This window comes from Eubalaena glacialis, chromosome 9, assembly GCF_028564815.1.
Source record: "Eubalaena glacialis isolate mEubGla1 chromosome 9, mEubGla1.1.hap2.+ XY, whole genome shotgun sequence".
Classification (NCBI taxonomy): domain Eukaryota; kingdom Metazoa; phylum Chordata; class Mammalia; order Artiodactyla; family Balaenidae; genus Eubalaena; species Eubalaena glacialis.
In genome coordinates this window covers 22,336,709-22,356,914 of record NC_083724.1, presented here as the reverse complement: position 1 = coordinate 22,356,914, position 20,206 = coordinate 22,336,709, and the positions used below count along the sequence as shown (strand labels likewise).

The following is a 20,206-nucleotide window of genomic DNA, read 5'->3' as shown; positions in this document are numbered from 1 at the left end:
TTTTAGGTAAAATTTAATACATTGAAATCTACAGGTTTTTTTTTAAAAAGGATGCATCCATGTAACCTTGTAATTTACACATCTGGACTGCTTTTTTTTTTTTAATTTTATTTATTTATTTATTTATTTTTGGCTGTGTTGGGTCTTCGTTTCTGTGCGAGGGCTTTCTCTAGTTGCGGCAAGCGGGGGCCACTCTTCATCGCGGTGCGCGGGCCTTTCACTGTCGTGGCCTCTCTTGTTGCGGGGCACAGGCTCCAGACGCGCAGGCTCAGTAGTTGTGGCTCACGGGCCTAGTTGCTCCGTGGCATGTGGGATCTTCCCAGACCAGGGCTCGAACCGTTGTCCCCTGCATTGGCAGGCAGATTCTCAACCACTGCGCCACTGGGGAAGCCCTGGACTGCTTTTAAAGGAAAGAAGATAAGTAGTTGACTTAAAATAATTTTCTAATTATTGATTGAAATAGTTGCATTGACTAAAATAGCATTGACTTAGTTTTATTATAATGGCAGTTAAATATTTAGAAACATTAGACTAGATTCTTACCCAACAGTAAACAAAATAGATTTAAAAATTAAATGTAAAAATTCCAAAGCCTATAGAAATCCAAGTTAACAGTTATTAATTTCAGAAGACAAAATCATTTGACTATTAAAAAAAAAAATCCTTGTTCACAATGTGAATATAGTGCTGACTCCTGCAGCAAAGGTTCTTTGGCCAGTGATATGGGAGATGCTCAACATATTTAGTAACTGGCACTAATTGGGTATCAACCATTCAAAATTAATGTCCTTAAACTACTAGTAGGGCCAAAACTTTGTATATTAGCCGGATACCAGCATAGATATAACTTCACGACAGTAGGCGATGTGGCAGACTCAGTTGTATCAATCACTTTCTATGTACCTTCATTTCTTAGCATGCCATGGTATTTGCCCTCTATCTGAATCAAATGCATCATCTACATATCAAGCCTCTCTGCTCTTTTCTCATTAGCCCAAGACAACTAAAGTGGCACTAATGGGTAGGAAAGCAAATAGAAATACAAACATTGGCACTAAATTCACATGGTAGTACTTTGTTGTGAAAGTAGTGTAGTTATCCACCTGATCTGGAGTATCATTATACAATGTTTTAGATGTTATAAACACAAATGTGACAAATTGAAACATTGTTGCAGAAAACCCTCAGACCTCCATGAATGTATTCACAGGCCTACTTAAGAAACATTTGCCTGAAACAGTTCTCAAACTTGAGTCATTCCAATACCAGTTCCATAATTCTTACTCTATCCATGTACCATCTTCACTCTTGTTTACTTAACATTTTTCTTTAAATCACCTCACTTTTTTACCTCAATATTTTTATTTTAAAATTATTTTCTTTTATATCACTATCATAAATGGAAAAACCATGATCACTTGCCATAAGAGCTGTCATAAATAAAAACAAATACAGTGAAAACAGGAAATGTTATTAAATTCTACCTAGATACTATTATCTACTGAAGGTTCTGGACCAGAGGTCTATCTCTCCTTTTAATAAAAAGGGAGAGGGACTTCCCTGGCACTCCAGTGGTTAAGACTCTGCGCTTCCACTGCAGGGGGTGTGGATCCCTGGCTGGGGAACTAAGATCCCGCATGCAGCAAGGCATGGCCAAAAAAAAATTAAACATTAAAAAATAAAATAAAAAGGGAGATTACCAACAAAGTATTGATGTAAGAAGTATACTAGCACTAAAGCAACTATACTCCGATAAAAATTGATTAAAAAAAAAATGTATACTAGCACCAAGAGGAAGCTTTTCTTCTGTCTCTGTAACCGAGCAGGACACTACGGGGCCTTCCTAGGACAGACCCCTCCCGCATATCCTCTGCCTTAGCTCCTCTCTGAAGTACCCAGATAATAGTGTTTGGGGAGTTCCCTGGTGACCTAGTGGTTAGGATTCGGGGCTTTCATTGCAGTGGCCGGGGTTCAATCCCTGGTTGGGGAACTGAGATCCCGCAAGCCGAGCGGCCAAAAAAAAAATAGTATCTGATGCACATTTCCTGAGTTGTTTTACAGATGCTAAAACCACCATCAAATGGAAGAAATTGACTACTTGATGATCATGAGCATAGCCCCCAGACTTACTGGCACGTAAGGATTGATAATGTTGGCCCCTGTGACACTGCCCTGTTACCTCACCATCACCCAATCAGAGAATGTGCACGAGCTGATCACAGACCCTGCGACCACCCCCAGCCCTCACCTTGCCTTTAAAAATGCCTTGCTGAAACCCATCGGGGAGCTCAGGTGTTTTGAGCACTAGCTGTCCTAAATTCCTTGCTTGGCGCCCTGCAATAAACGCTTCACTTTCCTTCACCACAACCTAGTGTCGGTAGATTGGCTTTACTGCATGTGGGCCCGCAGACCCAAGTTTGGCTCAGTGACATTTCCAGCTTTCTAAGAATTTCATCAGGTAGATATTCAATTTAACACATCAAGTAGATGTTGAATTTTGGCATTTGAAATTATCTTGGTAATGGGGTATATGATTGTGAGATAATGGTGTAGCTTTTCTCCTTATTTCATTTAATGCAGCAAATTATTGTCATAAATTTCTTCATGTCAAGCCATTCTTGCATTCACAGAATAAACCCTACTCTGTCAAGGTACATTTAAAAAAATACATTGGTACATTTGTTTTGCTAATATTTTTTATTACAGTTTTAATATCTCTATTAATAAATGGGATCACTTTAGAGTTTTTTGTGGTCTCTCTGTACAGTTTTGGTATCAGAATCCTGGCAACTTCCTCTGGTAAATTAGAAGACCTAGTTTTAGTTCTAGTAATGATTATCTTTAAATAATATACTTAAATCATCAACTTCAGAAGCAAAAATGTATTCAATTCAATGTACTCCACTCTGAGAAATGAAAGAAAATAGCCCTCCACTAACTCTCTCCCTTCTTTATAGTCAGTTTTGCCAGGGGATTATTATTTTCACATTATGTAAATTTTCTATGGAGTCATAATCCACATTAAATTTTATAAATAATCACACTTATTTAGACATAACTGAGTGTTGTGTTTTTAAATTCATCTTTCAGTTAGAATAAATTTTCAAGATTTTTTTTAGACGGGATCTTGGGTTATCTGTTTCCTGAGTCCTTACATATTCTATTACTTATCTAAGGTAAAACTTAAGTGGATGAAGAACTATTGAGTCACTCCCCAGAAAACTCTATAGCTATAGCCCTTCTCTCCTTCAGCATCATTAAACTATGGTGGAAAAGACTGAAGCCAGTCTTTTTCCTTCTGTATAAACTATTTCTTTGGGCAGACACTTGGAAAAGTTTTTCTTCATCTTTGAAATTTAGATACTTATTTAGGATATGTCTTATTTTGAATCATTAATTTTTCTAGAAACAATCTTATGGGCAATTCTCAGACCCCATCTAAGTCAAACCATCCGCAGAAGTTGACAATTCCCTCCTCCTTGATACACTTTCTTCACTTGGTTCACAGGACACTGCATTTTTGTTATGTTTTTGTACTTCTATGGCCACTCCCATCTTCCTTCCTGGTTCTGAACTCATGGCATTCAGATACTTTCAAGACTCAGTCTTTGACCTTCTCTTACTATACTTACTCTCTTGATACAGTTTCAGGGTTTTAAATATCATCTATAGCCTGATGATTACCAAATTTTTTTCTCTAGCCTCGAACTCTTCCTTGAACATCAGATTGGTAGTTCCTAGTTGGGACCAGTCAGGTTCCCATCTCAGAGCCCTTTGTACCTTCTGTTCCCTCTTCCCGGAATGCTTTTCCCCACATGGTTTGCTCCTTCCTATCCTTCCTCACATGTCACTTTCCCACTAAGACCTTTCCTGACCACTCTATTTGGAATGGGAAATCATGCATACTCACCCTACTATCTCTCCTCCTCCCTGCTTTATTTTTCTCCATACTCTAACGTATATAACTTACTCATTTTATTTATTGTTCATCTCCCTTCGCTAAAATGTAAAATCAGTTAAAGCAGTGATATTCGTGTGTGTTTGTTTGCAGATGTATTCTTAGCAACTAGAACAATGCCTAGCACATAGTAGCCAGTATCTTATTAAATGAATACATGAAACAGGTTGTACCTTGCAGAGACAATCTTTCTTTTGATTTGGAAATTATTTACTGTATTCAATTTGTGTTAAACTTGTTCTATTTTCTTCCTTAGCATTACTAACTAGTTATTTATTGGTCTCTGATTGATCGTTTCCTTATTTTTATTTAATGTCATATGTTTTTTTCCCTTAATATTTTGTATGATTTTCTCAAGCCTATTCTTTCCAACCATAACTCAGATTTCTATAGTATTAATTTGATTCCTTACTATTTTTAATGTGTTTTAAAATTATGTAATTTAATTTTTCTCTTTATTCTTTCACTAGCTCTGCCAGATTTTTTCTTTTTTCATCTCATTATTGTCTTACATACATACATTTTTTTTTTGGCCATGCCATGCGGCATGTGGGGATCTTTAGTTCCTCGAACAGGATTGAACCCATCCCCCTGCAGTGGAAGCATGGAGTCTTAACCACTGGACTGCCAGGGAAGTCCCATATTTACATTTGTTTAATTGAAGTATAGTTGATTTACAATGTTGTGTTAGTTTCTAGTGTACAGCAAAGTGATTCAGATACACACATATATATTCTATACATATATATAAAATATATATATATTCTTTTTCAGATTCTTTTCCATTATAGGTTATTACAAGGTACTGAATATAGTTCCCTATGCAATACAGTAGGCCCTTGTGTTCATCTGTTTTATATATAGTAGTATGTATCTGTTAATCCCAAACTCCTAATTTATCCCTTCTCCTTTCCTCTTTGGTAACCATAGGTTTGTTTTCTATGTCTGTGAGTTTGTTTCTGATTTATAAAAAAGTTCATTTGTATCATTTTTTTTTAGATTCCACATATAAGTGATATCATATGATATTTGTCTTTCTCTTTCTGATTTACTTCACTTAGTATGATAATCTCTAGGTCCATACATGTTGCTGCAAATGGCATTATTTCATTTTTTTTATGGCTGAGTAATATTCCATTGTGTATATATACTGCATCTTCTTTATCCATTCATCTGTTGATGGACATTTAGGTTGCTTCCATGTCTTGGCATTGGGGTGTGTGTATCTTTTTGAATTAGAGTTTTCTCTGGATATATGCCCAGGAGTGGGATTGCTGGATCATATGGTAGTTCTATTCTTAATTTTTTGAGGAAACTCCATACTGTTTTCCATAGTGGCTGTACCAGTTTACATTCCCACCAACAGTGTAGGAGGGTTCCCTTTTCTCCACACCCTCTCCAGCATTTATTATTTGTAGACTTTTTAATGATGGCCGTTCTGACCGGTGTGAGGTGATACCTCATTGTAGTTTTGATTTGCATTCTCTAGTAATTAGCGAAGTTGAGCATCTTTTCATGTGCCTTTTGACCATCTGTATGTCTTCTTTAGAGAAGTGTCTGTTTAGGTCTTCTGCTCATTTTTTAATTGGGTTGTTTGTTTTTTTGATATTGAGCTGTTTGAGCTGTTTGTATATTTTGGAAATTAATCCCTTGCCAGTCGCATGGTTTTCAAATACTTTCTTCCATTCTGTGTGTTGTCTTTTTGTTTTGTTTATGGTTTCCTTTGCTGTGCAAAAGCTTATAAGTTTGATTTGTTTATTTTTGCTTTTATTTCTTTTGTCTTGAGAGACAGCCCCCAAAAAACATTGCTACAATTTATGTCAGAGAATGTTTTGCCTAGTCTTACCTATATTTTAAAATCTCATGTTTCATGGAGTCCTTGTTTAATTACCTAAATAGGGCAAAGAAGTATTTTGCCCAAAGGTTTCCTCTTATCCATGTTTGTTCTTCTTTAAAAGTACAGTTCTTATGTTTTCACATATTATATTCTTCTACTTCATTTGTGATTGTTGTTTTTGGCATGGGTTTCTGCTAGAATTTTTTTTCCTTGTCTGTGTAGGACAGGGAAGGGTACCTTATTTTTGAGTGATGGTAGTTCTATTCTGATCTTAAATTTACTAAAGAATAGTGTGAGTCATTGAGAGATCATAAATCTCCTCTCCACTTACCTGTGAATTATTGAATTTTTTTTTTTTTGCTTGTGATTCAGCTAGAGGGCTAGATATCAGTGGTTTATATTCTCGTTTCACCTTTCAACTACTTGGTGGGTATAGTGGAGGGGGAGTGACTATGTCAGGGTTCAGATCAGTAGACTACTGGCAAGTAAGGTATGCCTTCTCTCAACACCTTTTCACAAAATACTTTGAATATTCTGCTAAGTACCCACATTTGGTTGGGCACCTTTCCCTCCACTCTTATTAAGATAAGAAGGTCCTCCTCACAGAGGACTGGTTCTATTCTATAACATACAATATAGCACAATTAAATATAGATGTGTGTGTAGGCATGGGTACGTATATATACTTATATTTCCAAGCTTTACCTGCTGAGAAGGCTGAACAATGACACGTCATTAACTTATGCCCACATTTTAGTTTCTAAATACTGTTCCCCAGTAAAAAGTACCAGGACTCCTCAGAGAAGTCATTGTTTCCAGGGCTGCAGAAGCAAAAATACTAAATGAGCCTAGAGTATCTTGAGGCACTAAAAAGTAAAGAAGTACTTATAAAATGATAGGGACATGCCAAAAGGGCACAGGAGTCTACTGAAAGATCTCCCAGTGACCAAAAGGGAAATAGTTTGAGCACAAAAATAAGTAACAATAGTATTATATAACCCATAAAGTAAAATAACCATGAGCCAATACTGATACAAATAAATAGTTGAAGAAACAAATAAGTGAAGGAAAAGGGATAGCTCTTCCTTACAGATGAATTCTAATTAACACGCATAGACAGAATACGGGAAATAGAAAACCATCGTTAGAATAATTGCTGCAGACAAGATCCACCAATGGTTGCTAAAATTAGCAAAATTTTAAGAATAGGATGGCATAGTCTCAAAGTATCTCCCCTGAGATATTTATTAATTATAAAGAGAAAAATAGTAATTTTGCAGTAAAGAAACCCAGCAGATACCATCTTAGCTAAGCAATCAAGGTTAAAATTAACAGTAATATGACATGTTGACATGAACTCCTGATAGACTGCACTGACAAGGTTACATTGCTCCTATGGTATTTTGGCCAAAAATACATAACTCAATCTAATCCCAAGAAAACACTAGACAAACTTGAAATTCAACAAAATATTTTTTGTTTGTTGCACTCTTCAAGATTGTCAGTATCATGAAAGACAAAGACTGATGAAATGTTACAGATTGGAGGTTACTAATGAGACACTGACAACTAAAGGCAATGTGAGATCCTGCAACAGAAAAGGGACATTAGTGGATAAATGGATAAAATACAAATGATATTTGTTTTCTGTTGTTGTGTAACAAATTACCATGTGCAAACTTAGAAGCTTAAAAGAATACACATTTGTTATCTCAAAGTTCTGTAGATCAGAAGCCCACATGGGCTTGACTGGGTCTCTCCTTAGTCTCACAATGCCCAAGTTAAGGAATTGGCCAGCTGAGGCTTTTATCTGGACTGTCTGGGAAAAGTCAGCTTCCAAGCTCTTTCATGTTGTTGTAAGAATCCAGTTCCTCATGAATGTAGATCCAAGATCCCTGTTTCCTTGCTGGCTGTCAGCCAGGGATTCTTGAGGCTACCTGTGTTCCTTCTTAGGTGGCCCCCTCCATTTTCAAAGCAGCACTGGTGAGGCTAGTCCTTCTCATATTTTGAATCTCTCTGACTTCTCCTTCTGCCTTCCTCTTCTGCCATCAGCCAGAGAAAGCTTCTGCTTTTAAGGGCTGTTATCTGAGTCAGGTAATCTCCGTTTTCTAAAGTCAGCTAATGTGGAACTTTAATTACATCTGCAAAATCCCTTCCAAGCAGTACCCACAATTAGTGTTTACAAAACCAGGGAATGGGAATATTGTTGGAGGGAAAAACCTCTAGAATTCTGCCTACCACACGAATAAAGTCTATAGTTTATTTAATAGTATTGAGTGATTTAATTTCTTAGTTCTGATAATTGTATTCTGGTTATACAAGAGATTAACATTAGGGGAAGCTGGACAGAGGGTATTCAGGAATGCTCTGTAGAAATTTTATAATTTTTCTGAATGTCTAAATTTTTTTCAAAATAATTTAATACATAAATTATTAAGCATAATAACAAAATGACCACCAAGGAGAACTTGAGAAATTGATTTCAAAGGCAAAATTGAAGGTCCTTTTATGTCCTTTTCTAATCCCATTTCTGATCTCTCCCACCCCAGTGTAAAGAGTGGTAATCCTATACCCTTGCTTTCTTTATAGTTTTAAGACATTTGTGCAAATTCCTAAACCATAAGAACTTTATATAAATGGTTGAATATTTTAATATTCTTCTGCCATTTGTTTTTTCACTCAATATTATGATTCTGTGATTAATTCCATGTAGTTCATTAATTTTCAATGCTGTGCAGTATTTCTCTATGAGAATATGCCACAATTTATCCATTCTCTTGATTGATATTTGAGTGGTTTCTAGTTTCTCCTTGTTGTCGTTGTGCTATTATAAATATTTTTTCTCTGAATATTCTTGTACCTATCTCCTGAGGCACTTACAGAGATTTCTCTAGGTCCTACAGGCTAGGTTATATGTTCAGGAGTGGAATTGCAGAGTCATGGAACTTGCTAATCTTCATCTTTACTTTGTTTCCAATGTGATTTTATCAATTTTCACTACCACTATTATCAAGTGTTTGAGGGCTCCAATTGCTCATACTCTCAATTAGTATTGTACAATTTTAAAATTTTGCCAGTGAGTTTAAAAATGCCCTGTGTGCCCTAAATTTTCATTTTCTAATTATTAATACAATTGAATATCATGTCATATTTTACTGGCCAATCATGAATCTTCTTCAGTATAATATCTATAATGTATTTTACCTATTTTTTTTCGTTTGACTATTGTTGTTTACTTATTGGTTTTTAGGTGTCCCTGGTAATAACTATAGTAGATATCTTCTTCCAGAATGTGGCTTCTCTTTTCATTTTCTTTATAGTGTCTTCTGCTGAACAAAATCTCTTAATTTTAACAAAATAAAATGTATTGATCTTTTTTTATTTATGTTTTGGGCCTTTTGCTTAAGTTTCTATTCAGTATTATACCATAGTTCCTGTACAGTAAGACAAGAAACAGAAGTAAAAGATGTGAATATTGGAAAGGAGAAAGCAAATTCCCATTATTTGCAATTGATATAATTATATAGAAAAATCCAAAAGTATGTCAAAATTGTTAAAATTAATGAGTTTAGTAAGAAGTCTAGGTATGAGTACATGAAAATCAGTTGCATTTTACATACCAGCAACAACAATTAGAAAATATCACTTAGAGGGAATTCCCTGGAGATCCAGTGGTTAGGATTCCACGCTTCCACTGCAGGGGGCACGGGTTCGATCCCTGGTCAGGGAACTAAGATCCTGCAAGCTGAGTGGCATGGCCAAAAAAAAAAAAAAGAAAGAAAGATAAAAAAGAAAATATCACTTAGAAATGGTAATCCCATTGCCACAGAACTATACACTTAAAAATAGTTAAAATGATAAAATTTGTGTTTTGTACATTTTATCACTCACACACACAAAGGATGCCATTAAATTTTGTATAAAAACAAAAATAAAAGGTACTGAGGAATAGATCTAACCAATATCTGTAATACCTTATGGAAAGAAAAACAAAACTGTATTAGGAAAGACCCAGCCTAAAGAAGTGACGTACCATGTATGGAGTAGAAGACACTAAATTGTAAAGATATAGTTTCCCAAAGTGATATATGGATTCAAAGCAATCCCAAGCAATATTCCCAGGAATTTGATGAAATGATTTCTAGAATAAGACAATCTTGAAGAATAACAATGTGAGAGGATTTGCCTCACCAAATCTTAACATTTATAAAGTCAAATAATCAAGAAAAATGTAGTATTGCCATAGGGACAGACGAATTATTTAATGGAACAGATGTGGGCATATATTAAAACTTGATGTAGGACACAGAAGGCATTTACATCAATGGGGAAAAGAGTGGAAGTTTATGTCTACCTCATTACAAATATATCAATAGATATCAACCTCATACCCACATACAATGAGCAGCTCCAGGTGACTCAAAAAGGAAAGGCAAAATTTTTAAGCTTTTAGAATAACATTTAGGAGACTATCTTTATGACTTCAGGATAGAAAATGAGTTCTTAAACATAATTTCAATTTAAAGACATCCACACTTTAGTAATTCCACTCCTATATGTACATAACCTAGAGAAACTTGAAATGTGCACTAGGAGACATATGAAAGAATATTCATAGCACCACTGTTCTATATAATAAACATGATAATGCAAATAACCCAAATGTCCATCAACAAGAGAGATGGGCAAATAAATTGTGGCATAGGCACACAATGGAATAGTATACAGCAGTGAAAAATGAATAAACTACAATAGGCAATGATATGGATAAATCAAAACAAAATACTGAATGAAAAAGCAAATCAGGGACTTCCCTGGCAGTCCAGTGATTAAGACTCTGCACTCTGGGGGCGCAGGTTCAATACCTGGTTGGGGAACTAAGATTCCACATGCTACACAGCGTGGCCAAAAAAACCCAAAAAACAACAAAAAAAGTAAATCTGAGAAAACTATATATACTAAGATACCATTTCTATAAAGTTAAAAAGGAAGCACAACCAAGCAAAGCTAACCAATATATTGTGTACACACACACACACACACACACACACACACACAATTTTATAAAAGATGACAAGGGAAAGATAAACACAAAACTCAATGGTTACTTCTTGGGAGGAGGCAGGGAGATGGAATCCAGAGAAGCACATGACTCATCATTTTCAGTCCTTTAGCTGGGTGATGGTTTCACAGACGTTTATTTTTATCTCATAATTTACATATATATCATACATATCTTGCATGTATCTTATACACACACACACACACACAAAATCTAGCCTGTTTCTGTCAGCATTGATCTAGGTCCCCAAACCTCATCAATTAGGGCAGCATTTTTCAACCTCAGCACATTTTGGATGGGATATTCTCAGGAGGATGGGATGTACTGTTCTGTGTATTATAGCATGTTTAGTGGCATCCCTGGACTCTATTCACTAGATGCCAATAACATCCCCCACACAAATGTGACAACTAAGAATGTTTCCAGACATTCACAAATATTCCCTGGGATAAGAACCATTGCCTTAGGGATATCCGTATTTTCTTCCAATTAATCCAATCATTTAAAATGGTGGGTTTTTAAAAATTTATGTAGATTATAAGGTTTAAAAATTTTAAAATAGGCTTTATTTTTTTTTGAATTTTTGACTTTTATTTTATTTATTTTTTTATACAGCAGGTTCTTATTTAAGCTTTATTGTTTAGAGCAGTTTTAGATTTACAGAAAAATTGTGAAGATAGTACAGAGACTTCTTATATGCCCTACACCCAGTTTCTATGGTTAACATCTTACATTAGTAGGATACATTTGTTACAATTAATGAACCAATATTGATACATTGTTATTAACTATCATCCATACTTTATTAAGATATCATTAGTTTTTACCTAATATTGTTTTTCTGTTCCAGAATCTCATCCAAGATACCACATTACATTTAGTCATCATATCCCCTTAGGATCCTCTTAGCTGTGAGTTTCTCAGACTTTCCTTGTTTTTGATGACCTTGACAGTTTTGAGGAGTACTGGTTAGGTATTTTGTAGACTGTCCTTCAGTTGCAATTTGTCTTATATTTTCCTCACAATTAGACTAGAGTTATTTATACGTTTTGGGGAGGTTTATAGAGAAAAAGTACCATTTCATCACATGGTATCAAGGATACATATTATCAACATGGCTTATCACAGTTGATGTTGACTTTGATCACCTGAGTTGGTGTTTATCAGCTTTCTTCACTGTAAAGTTATTTTTTTCCCCTTTTCATACTGTACTCTTTGGAAAGAAGTCACTATGTACAGCCCACACTTAAGGAATGGAGAGTTATTCTGTACCTCCTTGAGGAGGCTGTATTTACAGAAATTATTTGGCATTCTTCTGTACAGGAATTGTCATTTCTCCTCATTTTTAATTCAATCATATAATTATATCACTATCAACTCATGGATATTTATTTTATACTTTATAATCCAGTACCACTTTATTTTGTTGCTCAAAGTGTTTCAGTTTTAGCCATTGAGAGATCTTTCAGTTGACTTCTGTACTCCTTTGACATACCTCCATCAATGTGGGGTGTTTTGTTTTGGGTTTGTTTATTGGTCTGTTTTGAGTACTCCCTTACTTTCTGGCACTACAAGATGCTCCAGGATCATCTTGTATATTTTCTGCCCCAGTCCTAAAATGAGTCATTTCTCCAAGGAACCCTGGTTCCTTTTATTGGAGTATAGGGTTAGAAACCAAGATCTGAGAATGAGACATGCTCATTTCTACTGGAAATAAGATTTAAAAGAAAAAAAATCTTTTTTTAGTTTGAGTGTTTTGGAGAGACCCAGCCTGTTGTAGGATTTTTATCTTATAATCAGTGTTTATTTACTCTGCTCAGTTTACTTTGGTCAACAATTGCACACCTGTCTTGCAGGTCATTGTTAACCCTTCAGCAGCCCCTAACTTCCAAGTTTCAGTTATGGGTCAGGAAACTGAGTCCTGGAAAACCAAAATGTGTGTCATATTGTCTCATCTTCAGTTCTACCTTCTTTACCATCTTGGAATAGACCTCCCAAGGGTGGCATTCTTAACTTTTCCCTGGTCCACCCAAGTCACCAGTTCTCATTTCTTCAAATTTCAGATTACTGCTGGACTTTTAGGACAATCTCATTTACTTTCTAAAAAATGGCACTGAGTTATTACTTAGAAGAAATGCTTGTCAAATCTCACTGCTTTCCTTAATTTGGATACAAATTGGAAGGTATTCTTCATAGTTTTTGGTAGGGTTGTGTCAGTTTCCTATTTTCATTATACTTGAAATTTCTTCTCTGGTTTAGGTTCATTTTTGTTCATTTTTGTTCACTTCCCTGGAAGTTTTGTAACAATTAATGACTTTGATTAAATATTTCCACTCTTCTCAAGCAGCCTTGAATACTGTCTTTCACCAGCCCTTATCATGATTCTCCCTTAACTTACCTATTCCTAACCAGTTAACTAATGTGTGATTCACCCTAATGTTTTCAAAGAAGCGGAGGTGGAGGAATAGCTGTGAGTAGGATAGCAGAAGAAAAAGGACAAGTCCTTTTTTTCCCCCTTTCCAAGAACCTGTTACCTATAACTCTTGTGCCCTGAACTGAAGTTAGCTTCCTATAATAAGAGTTGATGTGCCTTTCCTTGGTATTCCATTTGTCTACAGATATATGAAGTTGATACATATTATAGATGCCTATAATATTGTAAATGTTCTTATATGGGACAAAATAGTCCCTTCTTAGGAATCTGAGACCATATCTTTAATAGGATATATAAATTTTATTTGCGACTAGAACAAGGCCTTTGCTCTGGCCATTAAGTGAAACCTTCCCCTAAAATTTTTGATATAACTGTTTAACAAGGAGTCAGATGGATTGGTTAGAGTATATCTATTTTATTTTTACTTATTTGCCCTTTGTGAAAATAGTCTTGTGCAAAAATCTGATCATAGTTTACAAGGTCAGTGGAAAGGTTCCTGCGATGCCAGACGACTGGATAGAACTACTGCTCTCCCTCCCCAGTATGGTTCTAAAAGATGTTTACTTCATATGATCCTGCAGGGCACCAGGCAAATATTCAACCTTGAACAGGCAAACAAGCAAAAGGTCAGTAGCAGAAAAGCAAAACAAAAGAACAATCTGGAGGACTTCTCTATGTGAATATGTTGCTCATGTAACTGGAAAAGCAAATCTCCTTCCCACCCCCCTTAGAGGTGGAGGATTACTTGTATCAGAGGATAATAAGTCTTCATATAGCCTGTCTTCTACTGGAGCAGTAGGAGTATGAGACCTTAATCAAGAATTTAATTTAGTAGAGGGTAGTAGGAGGATGACACCTACAAGAATTTAATTTGGCATAGAGGAAAGACATGGGGTAATTCCAAAGTTTGGTATTTGTGTAGCAAAGTAGTGGCCATTAAGAGATAGATGGCTCAATTATGGGACTGATTCTTAAGCTAACTTCAAATGTCTTTTTTTTAAAATGCCTGGTAGGCACAGTTTGAAAGCTAGAAGATTAAAAAATAACTGGTATTGTTCTGCAATATAAAATCATAAAATGCTATCTTTATAGTGAGCAGGGTTGAAGCTATGTTGATAACAGAAGAATCAAATGTTTCTCTTTCTCAGCTTGGAAAGAGTACGTGTACTCACAGTAGAGTACTGTGTCTCCGAATTAATGCCTGAGTTTGGGAGATGTGGGTGTGTTTGACATAATAGTCACTTACTGGACCCCAGGAAGAATTAGGGGGAAATATCTCCAAGGGAATTGGACTTGGAACACCTACACCCACCATGGACTCTCTTGCTAAAGTCATATTCTAAGTAGAATGGGTAATTTATGCTTGGGAAAATGTTTGGCTTAGGAAAAGAGGATGGATCTTAATATATGAGACCTACTCCTGTAAGCAGGGCATGGGATTTCCTGAAAGGGGGTAGAGATATTAAAGACAATTTTAAAGAAGGAAATTTGAACAAAACTGATACTCTCAGGGAGAAAAGCAGATATGAAGATGAGGAGCAACACTAGGGATTTGGCTGTGTTTAAGAGGGAACCCCTTGCAGTGGTTTATAGTCTTTTGATACTTTTGCCTTGAGACAAAGTATCATTTAGGAGTTAGGTCCAGCTGCATGTAACAGAAAACCAAAAATAACAGTGCCTTAAACTAGACAAAAATTTATTTATCATGCAAAAGAAGCCTAGAAGTAATGGTTTCAGGGCTGTTATGGCACTCCATGTTCATCAAAGATCCAGTCCCCTTTTTGTTCTATCATGTGAGTATATGGCTTTCAGTCTTAAGGTCACAAAATGTCTGGAAGCCCTTTAAAGAAATTTTCCCAGAAGTCCTCCCCAACATCTTCCGCTTACCTCATTAGCCATAATTTGGTCACATGGACACCCCTAGTTGCAGGGGAGGCTTGAGAGATGCACTGATTTTCCTGGGCATACTGCCACCTCTAATAATAGAGATATACCATTAATAAGAGGTGGAGAATGTGTAATGGGTAGGCAGATACTCTCTGACATAGCAGTTGTTATATAAAGTTATTATTTATATATATATAGATAGATAGATAGTAATTCCCTCATATAAACCTCAACTCTTTGGCAAAGAGTTGTGTGGGGATGGTGTAGTAAACAAACCAACAGGCTTCCCTGGTGGCACAGTGGTTAAGAATCCACCTGCCAATGCAGGGGACATGGGTTCGAGCCCTGGTTCGGGAAGATCCCACATGCTGCGGAGCAACTAAGCCCATGTGCCACAACTACTGAGCCTGCGCTCTAGAGCCCGCAAGCCACAACTACTGAGACCACGTGCCACAACTACGGAAGCCCACGCGCCTAGAGCCTGTGCTCCGCAACAGGAGAAGCCACCGCAATGAGAAGCCCACGCACCACAACGAAGAGTAGCCCCCGCTCGCCGCAACTAGAGAAAGCCCACACGCAGCAACAAAGACCCAACACAGCCAAAAATAAATAAATTTTTTTAAAAAGGAAAAAAACCCAAAAAACAAACCAACAGAGCAAAAAAGTGGAATATGGCGTGGTCCACACCCCCACTCCACTACTTGCACTCATGAGAGGGAGCAGCTGTCTGCTGAGGGAACTGTTTCCTGGAATTCTACGAGATGGCCAAGCTGCAAAGCGAGGAAAACCCACAGTGTGCCTTTGAGCAGGGGGAGAATTAGAAAGCTAGGTGGGAGACTAAGGAGGGTTCTGAGACAACTGCTCCCCAACCCCAAACTTTCTTTCATGTATGTTATAGGAGAAAGTTCATGCTTGAAGGAGCTATGGAAAGGGGAAGGTTAGTTCCGCTCGTGGTTGCAAGACAGATGCAGCTGTTCCAAGCATCACATCCAGAAATAACATTAAAAGAAAAGAGGCAATCTATTCTGTGGTCTCTTTAAGAAAAGAAAACCTTTCCCAGCAGACCTCACATTTGCCAGAACTAGAAAACACCAGCTGCTAAACAAGGCATTGACTGGTGAACAATGATGTACACACAAAGGCTTTTATTGCAATATTGTTTATAATATAGACAATATTGAAACACCTTAAATGTCCATCACAAATGGTAAAATTAATATGGAGTATATTCATGTAAAAGAAAACTATGCACCTAAGATAGGCTGGGAACTGGGATGTGGGACCCTTTACTGGACAAATGTCTCCTCCAGCAACAGAATACAAAGAAACTATAAGGGACTAAAAATAACTGCATGCATGGCAGTGGAGTGATTATGAACAATGTTACAAAAAGGCCACAAACCGACTGCCACTTGTGAAGTGCCTGGAGCAAAAGCAGGGTACTGCGCATGATCCCTGCACACAGCACCACCACGGGGGTGGGCAGGCCATCTAAGCTGCCCCTCCTGCCCGATTCACCATCTGCCCCTACCCTCGCTCTGTTTAAGGAACCAGCCCGCCCTCCTTGGAGAGTGAGCAAGGGCACCTGTTTCTTGTTTTCACTCCCAATAAAGCCTTGCCTGAATTTCTCCTCTGGCCTCTTATCAATTTCTATTGATTAAAGAGTCCAAGGACCCAGGTTGGTAACACACCTATTAAAAAAAAAAGTTAAGGTGAACTTCTGGGTATAAACTTGGAAAGATGTTTATGATACATTAAGTAAAACAAAAAGAGTTTCCAAAACAATAGTATATATATAATTTCCCCTATGCTTTTTTCAAATCAATCAAAATCTATATAAAAATTTCAAAGTCTTAAAGGATACATGCCGAACTGTTAACAATGATTATCTCTGAAGTGTGATATTAGAAACTTTCACTTTCTCTAGATATTGGAATAATGTATTATCAGAAAAATATAGACATTAAAATACAGCAATGAAGTTAATATCCAACAGTTACTAATTAAATGACTGGCAACAATTCACTAAGCAATAAAAGGTGCAGTTAGGGGTCCTATTGGGAAGATTTGGTACAGTGTCAGAAGCAATTGCTATACCCTCAAAACCCCAAGGATTTCCCTTGGGGTGAAAGGAATGGAAAGTTTCAACAGATCCCTGACTCTTCCAACGCGCTTGAAAGCATCTGCTGTTAGTCACATTGGATTGCTGGCCTTTGACCAGCAGTTAGTAATTTTATATTTGACTGAAGAAGCCTAGAATATCTTAAAAAGCAAGTTGAAAAATCACAACGGCAAATTACAACACACTAAAGCAGTGTTTTCCAAATGGTAGGTTATGATCCAAGAATGAGGCACTGAAATAATAACTTTGTAGGTTATGATCAACTTTAAAAAACAAAAAACAGGGTACTACATAACAGATTCAAATAAAATAGAAAACCGTGTACAGGGTCTGGATGAGAAATTTATGTATGTTGGCTGTGGTCAACAAATTTGAATTCTACACTGCATTCTACACTTTAAGAAAATATACCCTTATGCAAGGTCAGGGTTAGAAGAGTCCTAATTTGACAGTAAGATTACACTTGTTTTCAGTGTCATATCCTTTGATATTTCAATTCAAGTTGGCATTTTCAGTCTCCTATGTATTTGAAAACCACTTTTTAAAATTGGAGAATTAAACTTGATAGGCTTTTTTTGGGCTGTGCCGTGCGGCTTGTGCGATCTTAGTTCCCCGACCAGGGATCAAACCCCCACCCTCGGCAGTGAGAGTTGCAGAGTCCTAACCACTGGACCGCCAGGGAAGTCCCAAACTTGATAGACTGTATTTATTTATTTATTATTTATTTATTTGGCTGCGTCAGGTCTTAAGTTGTGGCACGCCAGATCTTTGTTGTGGCAATGCGGGATCTTTCGTTGTGGTGCTTGGGTTCAGTAGTTGTGGCGCAAGGGCTTAGTTGCCCCACAGCATGTGGGATCTCAGTTCCCTGACCAGGGATCGAAACTGGAAGGTGGATTCTTAACCACTGGACCACCAGGGAAGTCCCCTGATAGACTTTATTAGTCAGAAAAAGTGAAGATAAGTTTGACTATTTTATGACAATTTGTTCTAATGATAAAAAGTATTACTTTCTTTAAGGAACTTAAAATTTATGCCTCCTCTTATTTCCCCATTATGAGGGTCCTATAAGGAACCTCATGCTATTTTTGCCTTAATCCAAGTCAGATTATAACGTCACAATATTGTTAATAAATTAACATTTTGTATTGCATAACTGTGAATTTTAAAATACCAGTGCCATCTAGTGGTTACTCTCAAGAAGTTTCCTCTCTCGGTTATACACTCAAGAGTGGAATCGCTCTTTTGTAGGTAGATACCCAGTAGCTGGTAACCATACTTTAACCTTTGGGGGAACTGCAAAACTGTTTTCCAAAGTGACTGTGCCATTTTACATTCCCACCAGCAATGTATGAGGGTTCCAATTTCTCTACATCTTGGCCAACACTTAGTATTTTCCATCTTTTCTATTATAGCTATCCTAGTGGGTGTAAAGTGGAATCTCACTGTGGTTTTGATTTGTATTTCCCTAAAAACTATTGCTGTTGGGCATCTTTTCATGTGCTTGCTTGTTCGTTTATCTTCTTTGGAGAAATGTCTATTGAGGTCCTTTGCTCACGTTTAAATTGGGGGTTGTTCATCTTTTTGTTGCTGAGTTGTAAAAGTTCTTTATAGATTCTGGATACTAGACATTGTCAGATATATGATTTGCAAATACTTTCATTCTGTAGGTTGCCTTCACTTTCTTGAATGAGTGGAGAGTAAGCTTTTTCATCTAACAGTCCCTATCAACACTCTCTAAAATACCTAACATTTACAACAGTCTAAAGAACACATTAGTGGGGACTTCCCTGGCGGTCCAGTGGTTAAGAATCTGGGCTTCCACTGCAGGGGGCACAGGTTTGATCCCTGGTCGGGGAACTAAGAGCCCCTATGCCGGCCAGTGCGGCCAAATAATAAATAAATATGAAGATAACCTTTAAGGAAAAAACAAAACAAAACACATTGGTTACTCCTTGTTCCTTCTATATAGGCAGAGAACGTGCCTTTTTTTGCCCCACTGTATCTCCAGTGACCAGCACCCACTCGGTGCTAATATAAGTAAATTCCTCCAGAGTTTCTAAGGACCATATCACAGATCTCAAATTCAAATGCCTATGAGACTGGCAAGTGATATAAATGAATAGAGACATTTAGGGCTTGTAATAAAAGAGAGAGTACATATCCTATTTCCAGGTTACTTTCTTTACCTACTCACATAACCTCATCATCCTGCTCTACCTCTTCAAAATAGAATTTCTTCACGTCTACCTAAAAATATTATGCCGGTCTCTAGTTCATTAGAGTAGCTGAGTTATGTCCAAGGTATACTACCAAAAGCAATACCGGCTCCCGGAATTCACCTTATTCCACCACTGAGTCTGGGAATTTCCTCGCTGAGATATTGGCTAAGAGTCGAAAAATCAGAGTTAACTCAGTTCTTCGGTGCGACTATTGCAGATCTCTGATCCAGAAACTGCCCCTCACCACAGAGCTGTTTATCTATAGTCCGGCCGGCTTTAGTCCAGATTCCGGGGGAGAGTCGAAATGCGCCGCTGGCCGGAAGAGTGCTTATCTGCCCAGGAAAAGCGTTCCTAAGAGGGGCCTCCGAGGGCGCGCGTGCAGCTGGGCAGGCGTCCAGGTGCCGGCGTGGACGGCGAGGGGACCGAGAGCCAAAGTCCGCTGAGAAGCCGCACCTCAGCCCTCAAGGTCCCTGGTGCACGACTCAAACGCCCCCCACGCCCCCAACCCGGCAAAGGAACTCAGTGCTGCGGCGAGGAACCCTTCACAGGCCGGGGAAAGGTGTACTCAGCGGCTGACACGTCCAGCATTCTAGGCGCGGGCTGGAGACCAATTGTCACCGTAGAGGCCCCGCAAGAGGGGCGGGGCGGAGTTTCACAGCGCTTGCGCGTAGGATCGGTTTCCAGTGG

The 20,206-nt window shown here is 37.6% G+C and overlaps 1 protein-coding gene and 1 long non-coding RNA gene across 2 annotated transcripts in view; one reads left to right on the top strand and one right to left on the bottom strand.

The window, feature by feature from the left end:
- HSDL2 (hydroxysteroid dehydrogenase like 2) overlaps positions 1-20,206 on the top strand; it is a 94,183-nt gene that overhangs the window by 6,493 nt on the left and 67,484 nt on the right. The gene's annotated exons all lie outside the window — the stretch shown is intronic.
- Positions 161-20,120, bottom strand: LOC133097823 (uncharacterized). Its single transcript, XR_009702067.1, has 3 exons — positions 19,640-20,120; positions 9,416-9,540; positions 161-400 (listed from the first exon to the last, which is right to left on the bottom strand). It is a non-coding gene; the product is annotated as an uncharacterized LOC133097823 (long non-coding RNA).